The 26,347-nt window shown below is 38.1% G+C and overlaps 1 protein-coding gene and 1 pseudogene across 3 annotated transcripts in view; both read right to left on the reverse strand.

Moving 5' to 3' along the window:
- The window catches only part of LOC129757006 (atrial natriuretic peptide receptor 1), a 278,572-nt gene that overhangs the window by 63,296 nt on the left and 188,929 nt on the right, over positions 1-26,347 (reverse strand). The gene's annotated exons all lie outside the window — the stretch shown is intronic.
- On the reverse strand, positions 16,136-16,695 carry LOC129757011 (40S ribosomal protein S9-like; annotated as a pseudogene).

Below are 26,347 nucleotides of genomic sequence, written 5' to 3' on the forward strand. Positions count from 1 at the left end.
GAGCTTGACGAAGCCCCTCTCGAGGACTGTTGGAATACCATCAAGACAGCCATTAACAGTGCTGCGGAGAACGTCATCGGTTATGTGGAGCGAACTCGACGGAACGACTGGTTCGACGAGGAGTGTAGGAGAGTGATGGACGAAGAGAATGCCACGCGGGCGGCAGTAGTGTAAAGAGGCACCCGTTGAAATGTGGAAAATCACCGACAGCGGAAGAGGCAGCGAGTCCGAATTTTCCAGGAGAAAAAGCGCCGCCTGGAGGAGGAGGAGCTCGAGCAGCTGCATCGTTCCCAAGAAACACGAAAGTTCTATCAGAAACTCTACACATCCCGCAAAGGCTTCGTGCCGCAAGCCGAAATGTGCCGGGATAAGGACGGGAGTATCCTGACGGACAATCGTGAGGTGATCACAAGGTGGAAGCAGCACTTCGATGAACACCTGAACGGCGCACATGCAGGAGATCAAGACGGTGCACACAGGGGTAAACTATGAAAAGGCGATCAAAACTTCTTTACGCCGAAACTGTTCGTTTTAGACCTATAGTGTCTTCGAAACAAATGGCCACCATGACAAGGGCTAAAAAATTAGTTTTTTGAAAAATAGATTAATCCACCTATTAGTGAGTTAGAAAAACAAACTTTTTTAATATCCATTTTAGAGCTGTACTGTCTGAGAAAAGATTTTAGCTTGTACCAATTCTAGCAACTTTGCTAAAGAAGTCATAGCTATAACATTAATAATTTCAAAGTTATGACAATTTTTAGAAAAATAACACCAATTTTCAGTTTTTTCAACATAACTGTTTTGCGCGTGATTTTTCATATAAAATATGTTCTAGAGAGTTTTGAAGACAGAAAAATTGTACACTTTTGCTGAATATACTGTATAGAAATTTTGAAGTTTAAACGAGATATCTTAAAAATACTTAACAAAAATAGTCATTTTGAACTGGTTATATCTCCTGAGTTCGGACGAGTTCGGTTACATATTTTACAGTTTTGAAATCAGAAAAGTATTGCCTTTCAAACAATATACAACTCAAAGTGGCCAATTTTGATCTTCATTGTGTAAATGTCAATAGAAGTGAGATAAAAATGAAGTTTTGATACTAATTTGAACCCATCTACCATCTCAAGTCTAAGTGGTTCAAGTAGGCCTACTGTTAGGAATCGTACATGTTGCAGCCTAATAGTAATAGTTATGCTCAAATTAGTATAAAAACTTCATTTTTATCTCACTTCTATTGACATTTACACTATGAAGGTTACAATTGGCCACATTGAATTGTACATTATTTGAAAGGCGATACTTTTCTGATTTCAAAACTGTAAAATATGTAACCGAACTCGTCCGAACTCAGGAGATATAACCAGTTCAAAATGACTATTTTTGTTAAGTATTTTTAAGATATCTCGTTTAAACTTCAAAATTTCTATACAGTATATTCAGCAAAAGTGTACAATTTTTCTGTCTTCAAAACTCTCTAGAACATATTTTATATGAAAAAATCACGCGCAAAACAGTTATGTTGAAAAAACTGAAAATTGGTGTTATTTTTCTAAAAATTGTCATAACTTTGAAATTATTAATGTTATAGCTATGACTTCTTTAGCAAAGTTGCCAGAATTGGTACAAGCTAAAATCTTTTCTCAGACAGTACAGCTCTAAAATGGATATTAAAAAAGTTTGTTTTTCTAACTCACTAATAGGTGGATTAATCTATTTTTCAAAAAACTAATTTTTTAGCCCTTGTCATGGTGGCCATTTGTCTCGAAGACACTATAGGTCTAAAACGCATAGTTTCGGCGTAAAATAGTTTTGATCGCCTTTTTCATAGTTTACCCCTGTGTGCGGTGGGGGAAGGTACATCGCCGGCGTAGCCAACGACGTAGAGGAGCCACTCCCAACGATGATTGAAGTTAAGGAAGCCATTCGCCAGCTGAATAGAAACAAGTCGGCTGGGAAGGATGGCATCGCAGCTGAACTCATCAAAATGGGCCCGGACAAGTTGGCCGATTGCCTACACCGGTTGATAGTCTGGATCTGGGACATAGAACAGCTACCGGAGGAGTGGAAGGAGGGGGTAATATGACCCATCTACAAGAAGAGTGACAAATTGGACTGTGAGAACTACCGAGCGATCACTGTCCTCAATGCCGCCTACAAAGTGTTGTCCCGAATCCTACTCCGCCGCCTAACGCCACAAGCAAACAGATTCGTGGGAAGTCATCAGGCCGGCTTCATGGAGGGACGGTCAACGACGGACCAGATATTCACATTACGGCAAATCCTCCAAAAATGCCGGGAACACCAAGTCCCTACGCACCATCGACTTCAAAGTCGCATACGACACGATCGACCTAACGAGCTATGGAAAATCATGGACGAGAACGGCTTTTCCGGGAAGCTGATCAGACTGATCAAGGCGACGATGGATGGAACGCAGTGCTGTGTGCGGATTTCGGGTGAATTGTCGAGTTCATTCGAATCGCGCAGGGGGCTTCGACAAGGTGATGGTCTATCCTGCATGATGTTCAACGTGGCGCTAGAAGGTGTTATTCGACGAGCGGTGGGCGAAATGCGGGGCACGATTTTCAACAGATCCAGTAAACTTATTTGCTTTGCCGATGACACTGATATAGTCGGCAGATCATCTGCGGCGGTGGAGGAGATCTACCGCAAAATGAAACGCTAAGCAGGAAGGATTGGATTGATGATTAATACGTCCAAGACGAAGTACATGCTGGCCTGCGGATCCGAGACCGACCGTACCCGCTTGTCCAGTAATTACAAGGTCACACATCTCGGCTCACTGGTGACCGCAGACAATGACACCAGCCGTGAGATCCGGAGGCGAATTATCAGCGGAAGTCGTGCCTACTATGGACTCCACAAGCAACTGCGGTCGAGAAGACTTAGCCCTCGCACGAAGTCTAACCTGTATATGACGCTCATTAGACCGGTTGTTCTCTACGGGCACGAGACATGGATATTGCTCGAGGAGGACCTGCATACACTCGGAGTATTCGAGCGACGAGTGTTAAGAACCATCTTTGGCGGCGTACAGGAGAACGGAGTGTGGAGGCGAAGGATGAACCACGAGCTCGCGCGACTCTACGATAGGTCTCAACCTCCCCGCCGTACCGGTTGGAATGCGAGTAACCTTAGCGGAGATCGGGTACCCAACCGCGGTGGATGCTTTGGTCGCACGCAGACTGTGAAGGTGGCCGAACGCGTCTGTTTTCCAGGTTAGGGGCGGCTCAAACAGCGTCTGTCTCGCAGCGAGCGACTGAATTGATGAAAAGCGGCTCCAGCCAGCTTAGTCCAAGATGACAGCACCATCGCGGATAGGGACCTTAGGCTTACAACCTACTGCTATAAAATTGTTACGGAATCCGAAAGAAATGACCGACCTGGAATTTTCGAGACGACTTTTAGCATGAAAAGATGGACACGAATTGGAACTTAGAATGTTTTAACTCACGTTTTTGCCCAACAAGGCAAGCTGGCTCAACTTGCTAGACACCTCAAGTTTGAAATTCTAGGACTGAGCGAAGTCCGTTGGCCTAACACTGGAGAAAACAAGACACAGTCCGGGCAAGTCCTGCTTTACCCTGGCATACGAGGAGAACACGCTACTCGGGAACGAGGAGTTGGTTTCCTGTTAAGATCGCAGGCCCGTGCGTCCCTTATAAGATGGGAATCGACAAACGAAAGAATAATCGTAGCCAGATTTGGAACACGGGTGAGAAACGTTACAATGGTCCAAGGTTATCCGCCAACTGACGTTGCCGATTTGCAGGAGAAAGAGCAGTTTTAAAGTAGAATTTTGTGCCAACAACAACATGGTGATCGGTGGATCGCTCTTCCCTCATCGACCAGCACATAAGGTCACTTGGGTATTCCGAGATGGCCGAACAGAAATTCAAATTGACCACATCTGCATCAGCCGAAAATGGAGAAGAAGCCTTCTTGATGTGCACAACAAAAGAATCCTGAGCCTCCGGTTTCATGGTAGCTTGGCAATAGGTTGAAGAAGTGGAATGCTTCCAGTATCTTGGTGACCAGATATCGCCTGATGGTGGTACCAAGAAAGACATCGAAACCCGGATCAGAAAGGCCCGATTTGCATTTGCGATGCTCCGAAACATCTGACGCTCGAGTCAGATATTTCTACGAACGAAAATTCTTTAACTTAAACGTCAATCTTTAACTTAAACGTCAAATCCGTATTGCTGTAGGTACGGATGCGAAACTTGGTACACGGTAACGACGCGAAAACTGCAAGTATTTGTAAACTGCTGCCTGCGGAATATCATCCGCGCTTGGTGGCCTGGCAACTGGATCTCAAATGTGGAAGTACATCGGTGTCATTGAAGGGCGCTAGAAATCGTGATTCGAGAACGTAAGTGGAGATGGATTAGGTACAAAATGCAAAAAGATGAGAATAAGATTTGCAAAGATGCGCTAGAATGGAATTCAGAAGGACATCGAAGAAGAGATAGACCCAGAAACTCGTGGCGGCGAAGCCTAGCCGCCGAAGTACGAATTGTCGACAAGAGTTTTGACTGGGACCAAGTGAAGACGCTGGCTCCGGACAGTGCAGCTCTTTTACCACGGCCCTATGCACCGGAGGATCGGCGCGGGAACATTATGTAAGTAAGTAAGTAAGTAAACCAATATTTTTTGTTATAGATAGCAGCAATTTCTTGCTTTCAAAGGAAATTTAAACTCATTATCTATTTTCCGGGCCATCATTTTGGCGTAATTTTTGTTCTAGTTCATGCCGAAGAAATTTTGCCTGAAGATGAAAAAAACTCACCAGTATACGATTATACCAACACACTTGTTGAACTTTTATAAACTTAAATGTTGAGAATAACTTGATTTGCGGCATAGCACAGTGGTCCAAAATACGAAAAACGTGATCGTTGCTTATAACTTTTTTAGGTCACATTTTAGCATATCGGTGTCTTCGGAGAAGTTTGTCAGTAAAATCAGCTCTATAATAAAAAACTATTATTTTTCTGATTAATCCCCCTACAAGTGAGATAAAATTTCTAACTTCCCTGTTATAGGTTTTAGCTCTTTGATGGACTCGACAAACTTGTTAAAAATTAAATTTTCTACAACTTTGTCTCAGATGCCAAGTTTCTAAAATAATTATTATCCGAGATATCGGCCAAATAAGAAACTTAACCTCTAAAAATCAGTTTTTTAATAATAACTTTTTTCAGTAAATTTTAAGTTTAATTATATGTTCCACAAAGTTGTTTGTCTTACTAAAATACACCACTTTGTTGAACATTTCAAGTTTGTAAAATGTGATACTGCAGAGCTATGTTAAAAAGATTACCGAAAATTGGGCTTTTTCCCGTCTTATTTTACAAACACCGGGCAACATCGGGCAACCCGCTTTAGATGCAAAATAAAGTCGAAGATTTCGTCTACAAGATGCAGGTACAATCGTCGGTATCCACTTGTATCCAAGCGAAATATATCAATTTTACTTTTCCATGTTTGCATTAAAAACAACGATTTCTATGAAAGCACATACAGCGCATTCTACTACCTACGTGTGTTTTCTTCTAGCTTTTCCCTGCGCGATGTCAGGAGCAAAGGTTTGGAAGCGCATTTGTATTATTAGAACAGGTTATTGTGTGTTCAATTGAAAAAGATATCCTCTACAAGCTGGAGATGCCAATAATACAAATGCACTTCCAAACATTTGCTCCTGACATCGCGCAGAGAAAAGCTAGAAAAAAACACACGTACCTAGTAGAATGCGCTGTATGTGCTTTCATAGAAATCGTTGTTTTTAATGCAAACATGGAAAAGTAAAATTGATATATCTCGCTTGGATACAAGTGGATACCGACGATTGTACCTGCATCTTGTAGACGAAATCTTCGAATTTATTTTGCATCTAAAGCGGGCTGCCCGATGTTGCCCGGTGTTTGTAGTCTTAGTCCAACTCGTATTATGGAGTGCATCGAGTAAATCGTCGTGCGCATTTAACTCGGAAAAAGTAAAGAATCTTACCTTACAATCGTCCCAAAGTTTCTCCAATTTGTAAATATACGGTCGAACTATAACCGGTGCCTATCGACGCGATTCCATCCGTTAGAAAAAGCGAAATACCCGGAAAAATAATTTCGCTTCTATTCCGAAAAAAAGCCATTGTTCGCGATTGTATAAGCGGAGTTGTACCCACTGGCACATTCTACCTTCAACTCACCGGACCCATCTCATCATGACCTCAAGGAGCCAAACCACCAAGCGAAATAAGCCAGACAATAGCGGGGTAGCCGATGAGCCAGAAGAGATGTCCATCTCCCAATTAGCTGAGCTGTTGATGGAAAAAATGGAGCGGACAAAGACCGAAATCTCAAAGCAGTTCAAAGAGGAGATGTTGGTAATGAAAACTGAAATCAAAACAGAGATCGATCTCATACGCTCGGGTTTACAACAAACGATCACCGATCTCAGCATCTCAGTCTCACGCAATACAGAAAGCATACAATTGAACACCGAGAGTATTGCACGGTCCTCGTGTACCAACGATCTGCTGATGAGAGGAATCCCGTTCGTCCAGGGAGAAAACCTTTACAAGTATTTTGAGAAACTGTGTGATCATCTTGGATATGCTGGGATGGTGCCCCTAGTCGACATGAGACGCCTGTCGAGAGCCACTATGGTAGCTGGGAAGGCATATATAGTGATGATCCAATTTGCGATCACCAACCAGAGGAACGATTTTTACTCCAGGTATCTCAAAACTAGGACGCTCACGCTCGAGATCATCGGGTTCAACAATAAGGATCGGATCTATGTGAACGAGAATCTCTCACCCGCCGCTCGGTCACTCAACATAAAAGCTCTTAATCTCAAGCGAGAGAAAAAGCTTGCATCCGTTTATACTAAAAACGGTGTGGTGTTCGTGAAGAAAATATCCGAGAACGAAGGTACACCGATCTCATCAGAGGATGAGCTCAATCGTCTGCTGCAATAATAACCTCTCCTAAAAAGATATCTCTCTCCTCTGACTCCCATCCTGATCTTCCTTGGTGACTCCCCTCCTGAAAGCTACAAAACAAATCAAACCTTTCCGTACAAACGCTCTCCGTCCTACCAATCCATCCCTGAAGTTATCCCGTGACTCCTCTCCTAAAAGTTACAAACAGTAAACAAACCTTTCCTCACAAGTGCTCTCTGTCCTTCCAATCCATCCTTAAGCTATCCCGTGACTCCCCTCCTAAAAGCTATAAAAAGTAAACAAACCTATCCATACAAGTGCTCTCCGTCCTTCCAATCCATCCCTAAGCTATCCCGTGACTCCCCTCCTAAAAGTCAAGAAAAACAAACCTTTTCCAACAAGCGCTCTCTCTCCTTCCAATCCATCCCGAAATTTTCCTCTGACTCCAATTCCTAAAAGTATGTTGCTGATCAGAATGCTGTCGTCGAGGGATGTTCCTGTCTTAGAATGCTGCTTTGGCGCTTTCATCGATAAGCTAGTTGCTGCTGACCGTGACTATCAAACTGCTACAAAACCGAAAAATGCTTTTTTCGAGTTAAGCTGCACTCGTTTTTTTACGAAAAATTGTTTGTTCAGAAACACGTTTTAGTTTTATTGATCATTGCTTCACTAAATGTGCGTTTTTTGATAATGGCTAACTTCAATAACCAAAACAACACCCTGACAGATATGTGCATACCAGGAATCGTAATGAAATCATCTTTCGAATCTAAAAAATTATCGATCTGTATGCTTAATATGCAAAGTATTTGTGCCAAAAACATGACTAAATTTGACGAATACAAACAAATATTGCTAGTTTCATCAGTTGATGTTGCTGGGGTATGTGAAACTTGGCTTAATCATACTAAAGATATGGGTCTAATAACCATCGACGGATATTCTACTTTTAGAAGTGATCGTATAGGTAAAACCGGAGGTGGGCTTATTCTTTACGTGAAAAAATGTTACAAAAGTAAACTCATTGAATCAAATTTCATAGTTAGGAATTCCCATACGTTTGAATTTATGTTTGTTGAGCTAACCCTTTCTAATAAAAAAATTCTTATTGGATTGTTTTACAACCATCCCACCATAGATTGTGCAGAAATGATTCACGATGAAGTTCTAAAATACGAAGGTAGTTATGACGACATAATTCTAACAGGAGATTTCAACACTAATCTTATGAACCAAAATAGTAAAACCGAAAGATTTTGTAATGTGCTCACGGAAATCGGTATGTACAACGTCGGGACCGAACCAACTTTTTTCCATCACCACGGAGCTTCACAACTCGACTTGCTTATTACAAGCCGGCAGAATTCTGTTATTCGTTTTGGTCAAATAAGTGTTCCTAATGCTTCTAATCACGACTTGATATACGCTTCATTCAACTACGATACAGAAATTAAAAACGACACCTTTTTCTATAGAGATTATAAACGGTTGGATCCAAGCATCTTTTTTCAAGAATTTAATCGAATAGATTGGTCTCATTTTTATGCTCTCTCCGACACGAACGACATCGTAGAAATGTTCAACAACAATATTACGCGATTGCATGTTACTTGTGTTCCATTGCGGAAGCATAACTCTAGTAGAAGAAAATACAACCCATGGTTTAATTCAAATTTACAATTGGCATTTATCGACCGCGATCGCGCTTACGCTAAATGGAAGCTAACTAAAGCCGATGAAGATCTAGTATTTTTCAAAAGACTTCGAAATCTAGCAAACAAGAAAATTATGCAAGCAAAACGCGATTACTACAACAATAAATTCAGTCAGAACTTGTCACCCAAAGAATTTTGGAATCAACTTGAAAACATTGGTTTATCGAAACGCAAATCTTGTTCGGAAAACAATTTTCATCCAAACGAAATCAATCAGAAATTTCATGAAAGCTTCACAGTAGATCAAGTTCAAGCCCATAACTACTACCATTCAAATTCAACAGGTTTTAAATTCAATAATATCGAAGAATATGACATCATCAACGCCGTTTATGAAGTTAAATCTAATGCCGTAGGTATGGATGATATACCCATAAAGTTTATAAAACTTATTTTACCAGTTATCATAAATCACTTATCATTCATTTTCAATAGTATAATAAATACATCAATATATCCAAAAGCCTGGAAATTATCCAAAATTATCCCTTTTAAGAAAAAAACTAACTTATCTTCGCTATCGAATTTACGTCCAATTAGCATATTGAGTGCCCTATCAAAAGTTTTCGAACGAATAATGAAAAAACAAATAAGCACGTATTTAAATCTCAACAACTTAATAACAGAGCATCAATCTGGATATAGACCAGGACATAGTACAAAAACAGCCATGCTTAAAATATGCAATGATGTTTCAAAATCCATAGATGAAGGCCACAAAGTTCTTATGGTGCTGCTCGATTGCTCGAAGGCATTCGATACAATTTCTCATAAAACACTCTGTAGAAAATTAAACACGAATTTCGATTTTCAGCCAACGGCTATTGAATTGATTCATTCATATCTAAAGGATCGGGAGCAAGCAGTGTTTAGCAATGAAAGTTTTTCTAGTTTTTTACCAGTTAATTCTGGAGTGCCTCAAGGATCCGTGTTAGGCCCTATATTATTCACTATGTATATAAACGATTTACCAAGCATTGTAAAATATTGCACCATTCATTTGTTTGCTGACGATATTCAGCTGTATATTAATTGTAAAAACCAAAGCATGGTCGAAACCGGTCAGTTAATAAACCTAGATTTGCAAGCTATAAATACGTGGGCGAAAAATCATCTGATGACGTTGAATGCATCCAAATCAAATGCCCTTTTGATAACACGAACTGTATGCACAAATAAGCCTTTCTTACAACTAGGAGATAATGAAATAGTTTTTTCAAACAAGGTTACAAGCTTAGGATTTATCGTTGACAGTCGATTCGACTGGGATAACCACGTATTGAACCAATGCGGTAAAATTTATGGCGTGCTTAGAAACATAAAGCTTAAGTCAAGTTTCCTAAACCAGAACGTCAAATTAAAACTTTTTAAAACATTCATTTTACCATATTTTATTGCGTGTGATTTCCTACTGCCTACAATTTCTGCAAGAGCTCTCGACAGAATAAAAATCGCGCTTAATTGTTGCGTTCGTTTCGTCTTTAACCTATCCCGTTTAGATCGAGTTACTCATTTGCAACATAAGTTATTAGGATATTCGTTTTACAATTTTATTAAAGTTCGGTCATGTCTTATGTTTCATAAAATCATCACCAATAAATGTCCTTCATATCTTTTCAATATACTCCAACCCTTCAACGGCACTAGGACGCGAAATTATGTGATCCCCAATCATACAACGTCTTTTTATAACTGCACATTTTTTGTCAAAGGTGTTGTTCTTTGGAATTTACTACCAAACCCAATGAAAAATATTCCTAATTTAAGCACATTTAGAAAGCAATGTTCAACGTTATTTAACTAGAAGAAATGTTAATTGTGGACAAAACCAATCATTCTCTAAGAGATTTAAATGAAAGTAACAAGTGCATTCCATCAATACGATTACGCCGCTGTGGCAAAATGAAAAGACAATTGTCTTACGCTACTTTTGAATACAAATAAACTAAACTAAACTAAAATAAGGCGTGAAAAAGCCCTATTTTCGGTAATCTTTTTAACATAGCTCTGCAGTATCACATTTTACAAACTTGAAATGTTCAACAAAGTGGTGTATTTTAGTAAGACAAACAACTTTGTGGAACATATAATTAAACTTAAAATTTACTGAAAAAAAGTTATTATTAAAAAACTGATTTTTAGAGGTTAAGTTTCTTATTTGGCCGATATCTCGGATAATAATTATTTTAGAAACTTGGCATCTGAGACAAAGTTGTAGAAAATTTAATTTTTAACAAGTTTGTCGAGTCCATCAAAGAGCTAAAACCTATAACAGGGAAGTTAGAAATTTTATCTCACTTGTAGGGGGATTAATCAGAAAAATAATAGTTTTTTATTATAGAGCTGATTTTACTGACAAACTTCTCCGAAGACACCGATATGCTAAAATGTGACTTAAAAAAGTTATAAGCAACGATCACGTTTTTCGCATTTTGGACCACTGTGCATAGATCTGAACTGTCATAAATTTGATATAAGAAAAAAAGAGGTAAACCTTACGAGCTGGAACAAAATTATAAACTTATATTTATGTAGAGACATTTGACGAAAAAAAATTGTTGTCTATTTGATTTGACTTGTTCCAACTTATTTTATCGCCAGTTGATGTATCACATTTCATAAGTGTTTATCACTTGCTCTACAACCGTTCTGCTGCCATAATCGTTTCAATCCCAGAGTCATTACACCTTCCACAGTTCAACAAAAGGGCACAAACGAATGGCGACCTTAAAATTTGTTTTCCTCTTTTCCGGGATAGCTTTCCGGTTGACAACTCCCTCAACCGCGCTCAAAAATAGCACCCAAAAGGACCATCGTGAATTCACGCAAAAAAAAAGTTCCGACTATGCCAAGCTTGACTTGGCCCAGGGTGCGGAAAGGAAACGTATAAAAACTAACCTTGAACATTCGCAATAACGCCGGGAACGAAAATCTATTGTGGTGACTTATGACATTGACATATTGTGAGTAAGGAGGACGCAGTGAGTAGGGGGGGCAATGCCTTGGGGGTTAGTTTCCGGATTTTTTTTTTCGAATCACGCTTCCTCGTCAAGTAACGAGAACAAAAGTGCTGACTATTTCAACTTTGACTAGGCAATTTTTCAAGAACCTACTTCAGAGATTAAAGAAAGCTTGACGAACACACTAACAGGACTGAAAATTCATACTGTGTTGTAAACATTTTTTATATAAGAACACGATCATATCAACAAACAATGTATAAAAGGTGATTTTTTTCATTTCAAATGGAGGTTATATTTGTTTTCGAAACCAGCATCCGTTCAATAAATCACCCAGCACATTGAAAACAACATTAAACGTGGATTGACATGTCAAGTGTCGGGATTGATGTTCACTTGTCTATCAATTAGCAACTTTTTTGTGTTGTTTATAAATAACGATCTACCGTTACATTGCCTTTGTTTACTATTTCGTTTAAAACACCTCACGGTAAAAACTCTCTCGTAATATAACGAAGTGTGGTAAATTCATAATTGAATCGTGTAATAAATATGGAAGAGAAATTCAATTCAAATTTAACATCCAGAATGTAAAACATACGGCTACTTTTTTAAGTCTTTTTTCAGGTAAGTTATTTAGATTCGTTCCTTTCAACGTACTGTGAGATAATCATCTCTGCTTAGATTAATCAACTTAAGCACTTAGAAATTCTGTTTAGTAAAGGAACAATGTTTCAAAAGCTTTCAATCGTGGCTTTGAGAATTGGTAAAAGTTGTTCTCAAATAACCGCACATATGAAAAAAAAAAACACACACACTCAACTGGATACACAATCCAGCTAAAGCTAACATTTTGAAGCTAAATCGAATGAACGTGAAAAAAGAAAGGAACGTTATCAGTACAACTTTTCTAATCTCCCTAAATGAAAAGCGAATGTGTACACATTGTGGCGGGATGGACGAGATTTAATGCAAGCTTGAACTTTTGTTTGGAAAAAGTTTGCCCAACATGTAAGCGAAATAAAATGTATACTTTTTGACTGGTACAGGGATGAAAATGTGGCACAGGAACGGTGCACAATCGAACAAAAATTAGTTGAAAGTTGAAGACTAAATAAAAATCAATGATTAATTTAAGTTTAGATAGAAAAAAGATAGATTCTTCAAGTATTATGATTTATTTAAATATTAATTACCGATAAACGGGGGAACGTGCAGAGACAGGGTTAGATGCTACATGTGTATACTACAACACTTATTCAATCCTTATTTTAATATAATGTAATACAGTTATTATTTAATGATTACAATGTGATCTTGACATAGTTTCTCACATCGTGAGATAATTTTTGAAAGTTTTTGATACTTGTAGAAAATTAAAAAAATCGAGCGATAGATGTATAAATCTTTACATTTTTCGATACACAGCTGTTGTAATGTATGTTTCGGACAAGCACCATTTTTGTTTCAAATTAATATTTTTTAATTCAGTTACCAGTCTGGGGTAAAATGCATTAAAATTCTAATCAAAGATTTCCTTTTTAAAAAATCTCGTTTCCATATGCTGGAATATGATTTTTTGCATCACGCGTTTGATAATTCCAAAATTTCTTCCATCCAAACATTAATTTGTATGATTATTGCTATTAGAATTTTTGATAGCATTTTTACCCCTAAATGTATACAGCACCCTTATGCTTTTTCTTTAACAACATTTTTGACATAAAAAATGTCAAATTTAATTCGAACAAAACCAAAAATTACTGAAATTGATGCTTTATGCGCAATGACATCACAAATATATCAAAAAACCATAAATTTTCAAACGTTTTCATTTGTTTTTTCATTAAAAACAAAGTTTTTTGTAACTTACCCCTTTTTCTTAGTATGGTGAAAATCTCATGAATTTGAAAATTTAAAAATAACTGATGAAACCAATAATTTTTCTGACGACGTCAATTTGATGTCCCATCAACCTTAAAACTTTTGATGTACAGGTGATATCGTTATTTGTGGACATTTAGTTTTAAGAAGCCATTGAAGTAAAAAACTGTTGCATGATGCCCCAGTTGACGGTATGCTTAAAACCTCATAACCAATAAATGATGAAAAAAGATCTTCAAGTCACATTTTGTGAAATTTTTCAAACAAAGTTCAATAACCCAAAAACTTATTTTGTTAAAATTTTTTGAGCTTCAACCATTGCTGTTTTGTTCTATTTGGCACATTTTTCTAGAACATTTCATCTTTGTACGACATTCCAGTTTGGAGATATAGCTAAGGAATCAAGTATCCCCAGGGATCAAGTTTCCTCATTCTCCCCTACATATTTCAGAGAACTGAAAGTGCAAAACTTAACTTTCCCTGTCTTCCATAACACGCACAACACTGTAACATCCATGAACGAGCAATGGAAAATGAATTGTTACCTACAGGAAACCAGAGATAGGGAAAACCATTTCCAAATACCACGTAACTTTTCCGTCTGCGATGTTTGTTGGCACCGAACAAAAGACCCCTACTCTTACTATCTTGTGCTTAGCTATTTCTGCTTGTCCTTAGCCAGTTATGAGTTGGACGATCGTCAGTAACCATGCATTCGATTCTGTTAAATTTATCGTTTTTCGATAAACCAGCTCATGCGGATTATTCTTTCCCATGAATCCGAGTTTCCCGAGATTAAAGCACGCTTAACTGTCCTTTGCATTCTTACCTACCCTATTCTTTATCTATGATGTTTAAATAATAAAATTTTTTAATTTATTAATGTATGTAGAGTTGATTTAGCGAAACCAAAAATTTATGAGGCAAATCAATAACATATAGTCGACGTTGCCGAAAAAAAATCTGTGTTTTTGTGAAAATTTGTTTTGACTTTTTTGAATTTATCCTGAAATTCTGTGACGGTGCCTAAAAAAGCATTGATTTCATTAAAAAATCATGATACGAAATAAGAAATTCAGAATTAATTTTGACATAAAAGATTAGAATTTTAGAATTACTTACAAAAATCTCAAAATCTGTGCAAATCTGTGTGAATATTTTCAAAATTCTGTGTTCTGTGATGAAAATGTGCTCAAAGTTTTGTGAAATTATAGATTTTTCTGTGATTTCGGCAACCTTGCATATAGGTTTGGACAAAAAACACTGGCGGGTAGGAGGGGCACTCATACAATATATTGCATAACTTGATAATTAATCAAGCGAAAGGAATCAAATTTGGCATGGGAGGTTATTTGGATGTATGAAATGATCCCAAGATGGTTCGAGACTCTTCCTATCTTCTATGCGGTAAATAGAATGGAGTAAGAAGCCCCAATTCAAGTTTATGCATAACTGGAGAAGTGATGTAGCAAATAGAACTTAATATGGCAGGGAGGATATTTGGAAACGGGAAAAGACTCTTTAGTTGTTTGAGACTCCTCCCTGATCCTAGTGAGCAGATATTAAATGGAAGGGGCCAAAATTACAATTTTTTTTTAGGGTTTTGAGGATTAATCAGTCGAAGGCTAAGTATGGAATTGTATTTTAATGCGAGTAATGTTTCTATGAAAAGGGAGAAACATTAACTTTTGTTGCATATCTATAGAACTAGTCATATGAAAGGAACCAAATTTCGAGTGGGAGAATGTGGAAACCACCTAATGCCAAGGTGCGATATTAGAACGTCCGCGGTGTATAGGTACTGGAGAGGTCCATTACGATAGCGATAGATAAAGACTAACTCATGTAGAGTGCCTGTGCCCATAGATGTGAGATATAATATGCACTGCGGTTCTCATATTGAGTTTGACCCACACATTCACCTTCCTCTCCGAAAAAGTAAAGAAAAAAAAACAAATATTTTATAGGCATTCTCGGCGGCTTCCAAGCATTCGGTTCTCTGCCAAACATGCGGTTGTTGTAATTTTTATGTTGCATTGATCATTCAAATTGTATGACTTCCACTGCGTTTCCACTTCTGACTAGAAAAATTACGCCTCAGCTAAACGACAAAGTAGAAACCAGGCATTTAGAATGTTTGTATAATTTGTTTGATTCGGTTCAAAACTTTATTTTTGATAATTAAAAAAGATAACAATTTTAATATGAAATGTACTTTCGTCCTGACACAATATAAACAGCCGCACTTAAATTTAGAGTGTCATTTTGAAACAATTTTCTTTAAGGCTTCACAGAAATGCATCGATTTTCATAACGATTCACATATACGTTTATCAAACTTTGAATTTTGGCATTGCACGTTATTCTCATAACAAATCCTTAACAGATTTTTGACTTTACTGCCGCACTAAATTTGGGATCATTCACAATTCACAATGTTTCCTGGCTTGGCTGGGTTTATTTGTTTTATTTTGGTTTTTTTAAGCACTTCCCGTATACAGTTAAACTCGCGTTTAAAAGCAACAACTTCGGCTTGATTGCATACTTCAGCACATATTGTTTTCCACAATATATCTTCTCTTCGTAAGGTTTCACGTTGCTTAATCCTCTTCTTCATCATCAGCTACACCGCTGCCTTCCTGACCCTTCTTCATGTTCTTCCTCTTGACGCGTCCTGGACGGCCACCTCCGAAGGGCGTCTTCAGCGAGAAGTCGATGCGCTACTGAGAGTACAATTAATGTTCACAATCTGCTTGCGGGCGCGAATGTGACGCTAACGGATCAGAACACGAGCGTGATGGTAGGACTTGGCCAACCCCAGCTTAAACACTTGAGTCTCTGCAGAAAGCGTTCCAAGAAATCTTCATTCTTAAGACCCAACACGTAATCGAGCTTTATGCGAGACTCGTCGAGCACACCGATACGGACCAGGCAACGAACCAGGTCGTTACCTTGGAACAGACGCTTCTCGTCCTTCTCAACTCTCGAGTCGCCTTACGGATCTTGGCCCGCGTTTACTGGACACGCCATACCTAGCGCTAGTTACGCAGACCGTGCTGTACGATGGATTCAATTCCACATCCAGGCACGGCTTTTCAAACGGACGACGTGGCGTCACATAGGTCTTGGAGAAGACCGACGGAATTCGGTGGTTTACCATGAAACACCGTCAATTCTAACCGTCCACCGTTAGACGTTGATTAGTAAAACTTCAACAATGAAAAAATTACGCAACTACTAGTGCTTGATCAACTGAGCGAATTACATGAGTCACAGCAAATAACTAGCACGTGGCGCAATTCATTAAGGTTGCATAGAACCAGCGTAATCCACACAATATAATTCATTATAATCAGCAGAAGCTATCACATCGAGCAGCACACTTAACTTGCATATATTATGAACACATAGATCACAGAAGTTTAAGCATCGCATTAACTAGGCGCAACGTATAGCACGTATCTCATTCAGGCGCAGTCCATGTGACTCACATTCAGACGCAATACATAGCTCGCATTCAGGCGTAGCTCAATTTGGCTTGCATTTGGCGCAGCACATAGCTCGCATTCAAGTTCAGCTCAATTGACTTACATTAGCTCATTCAGGAGCAGCACGTAACTCGAGTTAAGTCGCAGCACTAAAGCTCGCAGGCACAGCCCAATTAGCTCGAATCTAGGCGAGGCTTGCAAGCTTGCATTTAAGGGCAGTACATTAAGCTCTTTTTTTTTTTCTTTTTCTAAGAATTTTCATCCCGAATGATTATTCATCCCTAATACATTAAGCTCGCGATTCGACATAGCACATAATTCGCAGACACAGCTCGCATCTAGACGCAGCCCTTTTGTTTTCGACTGGCGTAGCTCGCAATTAAGCGCAACCTATTCGGTACGCAGGCGCAGCTCATACAGCTCGCAATACGGAGCAGCAAAGCATGCTCGCAGGCGCAGCCCTTCAAGCTCGCAATCTGGCGCAGCCCATTCGGCTCGCAATTCGGCGCAGCAAAGTATGCTCGCAGGCGCAGCTTTTCAAGCTCGCTGTTACTCAGAAAGGCTCCGACTTACGACCTGCCTAAGTACTCTGCATTACTTAGTAAAAGCAATGTAAATTAAGATTTAAAATTTTATAACTCGTTTTGGCTCAAAAATTGGCTCCTGGAAGGATCGCCAAATGTGGAAACCATCTAATGCCAAGGCGCGATATTAGAACGTCCGCGGTGTATAGGTACTGGAGAGGTCATTACGATAGCGATAGATAAAGACTAACTCATGTCGAGTGCCTGTGCCTGTGCCAGATGTGAGATATAATATGCACTGCGGTTCTCATATTGAGTTTGACCCACACAGGTATGGAATGTTAAATGTTTCTATGTGTATTAGGGGACCCTCGCTCATTCCAGTGGGGAGATAAATTTATGGGGAAGAGGAGGCTCTCATACAGTTTATTGCATAGCTTGATAATTTTTTAAGCAAATGGGACCAAATTTAGCAGGAAGGAGTTCATGGAAACAAGAAATGATTATTTGAGATTCCTTCCTTTTGAACCAAATTCGGCACGAGAGAGTAAATCTTTTTTTGCAGATTTACAGAACTTATGAATAAACAAATACAGAGTCTATCATTTCAGGATCAAAATAATGATTGAGAACAGAAGAAATATGTAAAATCCTCTTCATATTGCAATTCGATAGGTGAGGATGGGGATATTTGATCCCCTTTTCTTATTTCCATCATATCTATTAAGAAAAATTTAGCAACTCGCCGTCTTTTGCATTTTCTGTCAGCGTGTTATTCCAAGTTTATATGCTCCAAAAGTTAGAATGATATTTTTTAAGTTGCAGAATATTTGATCCTTTATTAAAGGATACTTGATCCCTTATTCCAGGTGCCCTGATTCTAGGCTAAAATCTTATAAAATCCGAAGATAAAAGGTCCGTTGACTATTTCTTGCCATATTAGTTCTCATTTCACAGTTTGTAAGTATCAAAAAAGAGAATTATAAAAGTTTGTCTTCTACCCTGTAGTCATTGCATACTTTAAGGCGCAATTTTTAAGTTTTTTGATAAATACAGTATTTTGATACAGTATATGATAACCAATGATCACGATCCATTCAGATGAAAAATACATCTTTTTGGACTCTAGAGATCAATTATACCCATAACGTTTTTTCGGAGCTCCGCAATTCCTGTACCATAATTGTAATTTTAATTTTATAATTTTCGTGTATATTTAATGTACTGTTCACATAACGTTCTGTGTGATAGTGATTCATTTCATTTTGAAGTCGGCGGTGTTTGAATGATGTGAAATGTGAGCATCAAATGGTTTACCCCCCGATTCGGGTTTTTTTTCCAATCTTGCTGGTTTTTATTTATGAAAATGAATGGTTCTGGAGTTAACTTTCTTTTGTTGAAATAAAAAAGTGTTCAACACGTTTTTGGAAAATTTCGAGTGACATTTCGGTTCCTTTATGTTGAAAATCATTAAGAAAACGATGTGTAAAGTAAAGTTATACCTACCAAAGTATGGCTCCAGTGCTGCGCAGTGGATGATATCGAAAGTAGCCACCCGAAAAAGCGTGTTAACAAATTGCGGTACGGAAATCTAAGTCAGAAATATTTAAAAGTGCTGTCTGCTTGTATTATAAACTTATCCGAAGCTTAGAAATCAATTAAGTGGAAATGAATATTGAATTTAACAAGAAGAGCCGAATTGGATAATATGGTTTGTTTCATTTTTACTTTTGCCCGCACGTGTGAGGAGGCCCATACCACCAAAAAGGATTGCTGTGATTGGTAATAAAATCATGCGCAACAAAAAAGCATGCAGTCTACCTCCGGACTATGGAGTCTGAGTTACTCGTGCCACGTTAAAATTGGTGAGCCCGTTCCTTTTTTTTAATTTTATTTTTATTTTTTATTATTTGTATTATTCTTTTATTTTTATTTGATGACCTTCTCTTCACATACAAAGGGTGTTAAGTTTGCAGGTTCGAACAGGGTATAATTTTGAAGGATATTTTTCCTGAATTATTGTATTGATGAATTCTGGATTTTTAAGTAGAAAAACCTCATTTCCATCCATAGAAGGAAGATTCGCAAGGTCGAACATCAAGGAGCGTAGAAATATTTTAGCGTCTATGCTCCCAACGAATGAATATCATATTTTTTTAACAAGGAAACGTATGGTACTGTTGTCCAAGTTACTTCCTCCCCTGTGTTCCAGTTGTCTCTGCGTCCAATACTGCACTGTGGGCCCGGCCGTGTCAAAATGAGTAGTAAATGTACTTTTGCTACTCACCGGGATGCTGACAAGATCTGGCTGTGTTAGTATCATAAGCATAAGCATAAGCAAGCATCTAGAGATCAACTCATAACATATATTTTGGAAATTTTTTTCTTAAAAAAAAATGAGAGTTTAATATTGCTATAAAAATATGGCATTGTGAAGTTCACATTATGTTCTAACGATTGACATATTGGAATAAATATTTTTAAAACAATTTTTCATGTGAGGTACATTTTGAAATGATAAAAAAAGATCTTCGAATAACAGTTTGTAAAATTTTTCAAACAAAGTTCAATAACTCGAAAATTAAATTTTTTTAAATTTGTGAAGGTAGCAGCATTGTTGTTCTGTCCTGTTTGGCACATTTTTCTAGAACATTTGATATTTGTCAGACATTCCTGTTTCGAGATAGAGTGAAGGAATCAAGTATCCCTAGGGATCAAGTATCCTCATTCTCCCTACTTAAGTTGCAGCTTTCATTTCATGGGGTTGTTTTTTGATGATGTTGTAATTTAAATTCAAAATTAAGTACTAAATAATCATAATTTTAATTATTACTCAAATTTCCATCAACTTTGCAAGGTTTAGCAAAGCACACCGGGTCAGCAAGTGTTGAAAAATTGAATGCATATTAATTCTGTCTGTCTGTTCCCAATAGACTCGAATACTACTGAACAGATTCACGTAAAAACTTGGCAGGTAGAAGTTTTTGAGGCCGAGGAAGGCTCCTATAATGGTTTGGGAACCCTCCCGCTCACTGGAAGGGGGTGGGGATCTATCAAATAAATGTAACAAGTCTTTATAACTCGAGAACTGATCATGCAAATGGAATCAAATTTGGCATGGGAGTGTATTTTGGTATGAGAAATGTTTCTATGATAGTTTGGCACCCATCCTTTTTTCCTGTGGGGTGATAGGAGGGGGGGAGGGGGGCTATCTTACAATTTTTTACCTAACTCGAGAACTAATCAAGCAAATGGAACCAAATTTGACATGTAAGGGTATTTCAATACAAAAAATGTTTCTATGGTTATTCGAGGTAGCTTCCATACAATTTTTATTCATAACTCTAGAAGTGATCATGCAGATGGAACCAAATTTGGCATGGGAGTGTGATTGAGACAAAACAATGATTCTAGGTTCTTCTTCCAGTGGGAAGATAGAAAAGGAGCTCCTTCACATTTTTTTGCATAACATGAAAATTTATAAAGCAAATAGAACCAAATTTGGCATGGGAGAGCAAATGATACGAGAATGGTTATATGATTATTTGAAACCCCTCGATTCTTTAATCGGGGATATTGGAAGCGAGTAAAGAGGTTTCCATGCCAAACTTAACATGGAAAAGGATTAGAGCATGAGAGATGGTTCTTTTAGAATTTGAGCTTAAGCAGGGGGGAGGATTCCTAGTACAATTTTGTTGACCCTTAATCAAGAGATTGAAATCAAATTTGGCATGGTAAGATATTTGGGTACGAGAATGTTTCTAAGTTATTATAAACCTGTCCGTCTTGTAGGGAGAAGAGAGGAAGGAAGGAAGGGGTCCCATATAATTTTGTAGTATCGCTTAACAATTACTAACCAATGGAAATAAATTTGATATGAAAGGGTTTTGGGTACGAACAAATGGCTATGATTATTAGAAACGCCAATCTCTTTCAAGTACAGGGTCCGGAAATTGAACTGCTACAAAACTTTAGGAGTGATTATTACGAAGTATACAAAACCGAGTTAGATGACACCTTGTCATCTTGTTAACATAATGTCTAAGATGTAAAAGGATATTTTTCTTAATTTTGTAATCAAGTTTTTTTTTTGTAAAAATAGTCCTCGAACCTTAACGTAGTGCTTTGATTGCCTAGTTCCAGGCTGTGAAACGGTAGAAAGACATATTTCGTGAGTTGTCCAATGAGTGTCTGTATTTTTTTAAATTTTGGCTCGCACTTGGAAGATACCTGGAGATCAGAAGTACCCAAGTATAGTATGGTGGGGATCGTCAAGCTACAGTGGCGACACCTACCATGGTGAAGATCGTCGAGATGCACCCTGAGAGAATTTTTGGCGTAGTAACACTAAATTGGCGATAGATTTTAATACACCGGATCACAATAGCCGTCGGATCTTGGAAAGTGATCTTTAGGCCCAGCCTTACAAGATCCTAAGATTTCAAGACCTCTCGTTTGAACAGAAGCAAGACCGGGTAGAAAGGGCGAAGGCGCAGCTTACGCGGTCCGCGCATGATAAATATGGAGAATATCGTGTTTTCTGCCGATGAATTCATCGCCATTCAGCGGTTCGTGAAAAACCAGAACTACAGATTTTGGTTGCCAGAAGGATGACAAACCTATGCAAACGTATTAAAGACCACAAGACGACAGAAATCTGTCTTTTTAAAGGTCTGGGTCGGAATCGCCCGTACTTTCCTGGTGAAGATCATCCGAACACCCTGAAAAGGTGTAGATCAATAAATTTACGTATCGAAAATAGTTCTACGGCATGTCCTCGAACTGTGGACACGTCCTAATTTTGGTTTTGGTTGATGGTTTTTCAGCAGAACTTCGCATTGGCTTACGAAGGAAAAAGGTCCCAATTTTGTGTTCGAATTTTTTTTCGAGGGTTAATTTCGAGTACGGAGTGGTCGGGGAGTTCGCCGGACCTGAACCCTATGGACTTGGCTTTCTAGGGTATACAGAAACCCAAAGTCTACTCTACAAAACATGACGGGTTGGAAGTTCGGAAGCGCCATGTAGTTGAATCCTGGGATAAAGTACCACAAAAACCACCTGCGGGCTTTTTAGAATATGTGCCTTGAGCTTCTGCAGCGAGTGGTTAAGCTCAAGGACAAAAAAATTGAAAGGCGCCAATGGATTTAGAAAATATTATCTGTTTTGATGTAATTCGTATTGAATTTGAAAGAAAAAGTTTTTGTTTTGATTAAATTATTCGTTAGTTCCAATGTAGCACTTCAATTGCCGGACCCTGTAGTGGTAGATTTTTTTTTATTGTAGAGACTTTGAGTAGACTCACAGTGGTAGATTAGAAAAGAAAAAAAGGGGGGGGGGGGGGGTGGGGGTATAAATCGAGAAGTAAGAATTCAATTCAAAGTTGAAAATATTTTTTCAGGGCGGAGTAGGAAAAGAGACCATTTTTTTATGTTTTAATCGGCTTTAATTGATAATTCATGAAACAAATGGAGCCAACTTGCACTGTGTTGAAGTGTAAAGTTGCTAATTTGATAAATTTATCACGGTTTCAAAGAATTTTCTATTTAAAAAATCTTCGACAGAGCATGTTTAGAAAATAAAGCAATTGCTAGAATATTTGCCAAGGAACTGCTTCACATTTGAACTTTTTCTCATACCAAACTAGCTTGTTCTAGAAGTAGAGGAAATAAGGGCATGACGAGCACCCGGGGCACGCCTCTTTTCTATAAAAATTCGTATCTCTTAAATACACTTTCATGAGGATTTGTTTCGTACGAAATCTCCTTGTCATCTGTACAGAAATATTCAAAAAAAAAAAAAAAACAAGCTAGGTTCTCAAGTGACGAAAATATTATAATTTTTGAGCACCACGAAACTAGATTTTATGACATTGAAATCATATTTTTCAATAATGTACGCACTGCAACATTATGTACATATTGTTTCTCAATTTTTACCATCATAAAATTTTTGATGTTTCACTTTGATCAATTTTAAAACGCGTTTTTACTTAAATTTGTTGACTCGGGGCGAACAGAGCACTATCAATCGGGGCACGATGAGCGTTTTCTGCCGTATAATCTAGCAGCGAATTCAACTCGATGTACATATGTAGACAACTGAGTTATAGAGCTACAGCTTGACTAATTTACATCTGACGATTGGGCCTCTGATTATTTCTTCAACACCTTCCAATTGGGCTTGGGCCTGCTAAAAAGAATTAAGCTTGCTCTTTACTCTTACACAGATTTCCATAAGAATGACAGCTAATCGGTGTGAAATTGGAGTATTGCTTTCTCTGTTTAACGCATGAGAAATCGTATACCGGGATAGCGAGCGCAGCAATCGCCTCTAGGCCAAATCTTCAGATGAAACAAATCAAGTTGTAGCTCTATTATTCATTTGACTTCATCAAACTGAATTTGTTGCTAGATTCCCCGGCAGAAAACGCTCATCGTGCCCGATTAATGGTGCTTATATTGCCCCAGGGGGGAGGGGGGTTCTCATTATGCCCTTGAAGTGACTGATTTTCCGCTTTCTGCAAAAGTTTTTAAAATGCATTTTTAAACATTTTTATCTACTTTTTAAGTTTCAGTCAATCAGGAAATAGACTATTTAAGGGTTAAATAAACGTTTTCCTTAAGGTGGCCATTATGCTCTTATCTCCCCTAAATGCCCCCGACTGAGGAAACAGCTGTTAAAACCTACTTTTTTATAACAGCCAAAGCGATTGCTTTAAGTGACTGCTCGACTGCACGATTTGGCTTAGCAAAAATCTGCAATTGCAATTAATCTTCTTTACGTATGTTAGTGTCAATACGATACCAGGTAACAGCGCGTCATTAATTGCTGTACAAGGATTATTTCGTTAGAGACCAATCATCCATACTCACATACTCCGCTCTCCCCTACAAGGAAAAATCATCCATACTTATCAATTTCAAGAACTCAATATTCCTAGACTATTTCAATCAATGCAGAACCATAATGAAACATCAATTAAGAAGTCCTGCGAACGTTCTTATCAACGGCACATTCTGGCTGTTATGTGACAAACTTACCGCAAACTTCCAGTAAATAACGATGTCACTGCAGCTTTTGAGATTCCAATTAATCTTCGCATAGCTTGGAGAGTTCGTCAATTGTGGTTAGGAAGCGTCACCCTGCAAGACGCCACTTTGACATGCACCAGACTAGCGAAATATTGACATAGCTGGTTAATGCAAATCAAGGGTAGGAGCTTCGTTGATTGGCTTGGTTCTTGTGTTGTTTTTTGAGATGCTTTCATTCAATAAACATGCTTGAAATAAGTTTTTAACACATTATCAACATTATAATCAGTTCTACTTCACCTAACACACCTTCAAATGTGTTTTATTCTGAAACGTATATCAGCACACTTTCCACAGTTAAAGCCATCCCGAAATTGCCAGCTACTCCCTTCAACGTCAAGGGCAACATCTTCTAGGAAAACCATAAGAAGCGCCTCGTTTAATGATGTTATTGGTTGCCTTTTATGAGATGAGCCCTGGTTCGACTAACAATCACAAGACCGTTCTCCATAATGCCGAGCTGAACGGGATAGCGATATGTCTGCAGGCTGTTTACTCGATGGCAAAAACGGTTCTTCGATTTGGTTCGGCAGCCGGATTTATTTTTCCGTTTTTCGTGTTTATGCACAATTATTTGCTTTTGCCAAACACTGCAAATATATAATTTTAACGCCTCCCTAACAAGAACGGCTGAAATATCCGTTTGAAAAAATTCTATTTCCAAATGGAATGAAACACGAATAGATCTTGAGGAAAACATTGAAAATAACTTGAATGCAGTATTTTTATGACATATACTAATTAAGAATGTCATCATTTGTGGAAAAACTGTTAAAAAGTTCAACAAAAAAAAAAACGGGAAATTATTATCTTGCTTATTTACGCTTTTTTTTGCACCATCCGAAGTACGTGTGCAGAATACAAAATTTTCCAAATGACGGTGAGTTAATGGGGGAAGTTTTTCTGGCACAATACTGGCTGCCTGGCGGGATTATTTTGTTTTTCCATACAGAACAGCTAACAGTATTTTCTTTGAAGATGGCTCATTCGGTAGCCGCAAAGTGCATCTCAAAATCTAGATACAGATACATAGGTTCGCAGAGTGTTTTGCCACATTTTGGCTTGATGGTGTTTGCATTTCACCCCCCGAAAGCCAGCGCATCTTTCTCGTGAATGCAATTTCCTTTCATCAGTACTTTATTAGCAGCACGAAACCATAGCAAAATGTACGATTATCACCGACTTGTAAAATTGGTGTACATGAGCAGTTCTCAGCTGAATAAGAACAACTAGTAGCATCATCGTTTTGTACTGCATTTTGCTTTCTGCAAGCTGTAGCTTTTATCACGTGCTGAGAAAAACATTTCGTTTGCTAAAATACTGGGTGTTTTGTTTTGGCTGGCATTTTCTTACGGTTGCTGAAAGAAGATAATATCTTGGAAAGTGAGATAGAATAGCTATATCTCGAGGTGTGTTGTCGTTATTTTCCATGGAGATACCTTTTCAGTTTCAATGCCGAAGCTATTCGTGTTTTTAAATGTTTTTTTCTAGTCGTATTCTTTCCAGCTTTGTATCATACACCATCAGTTAGATTTTGAATTTAAATTTATGAAATAAATGATTGATTTTATTGAAGAATTTAGCGGTCTATAGTAAACAGTTTATTTCGTACTCATAAGTATCCAAAAATTCGAAAACTTCTTTTTTATAGACTTAAAAACTACCAACCATATAAATGTTCGTTAACAATTAAAATATTAATCAACACA

Source organism: Uranotaenia lowii, chromosome 3 (assembly GCF_029784155.1).
Source record: "Uranotaenia lowii strain MFRU-FL chromosome 3, ASM2978415v1, whole genome shotgun sequence".
Lineage (NCBI taxonomy): Eukaryota > Metazoa > Arthropoda > Insecta > Diptera > Culicidae > Uranotaenia > Uranotaenia lowii.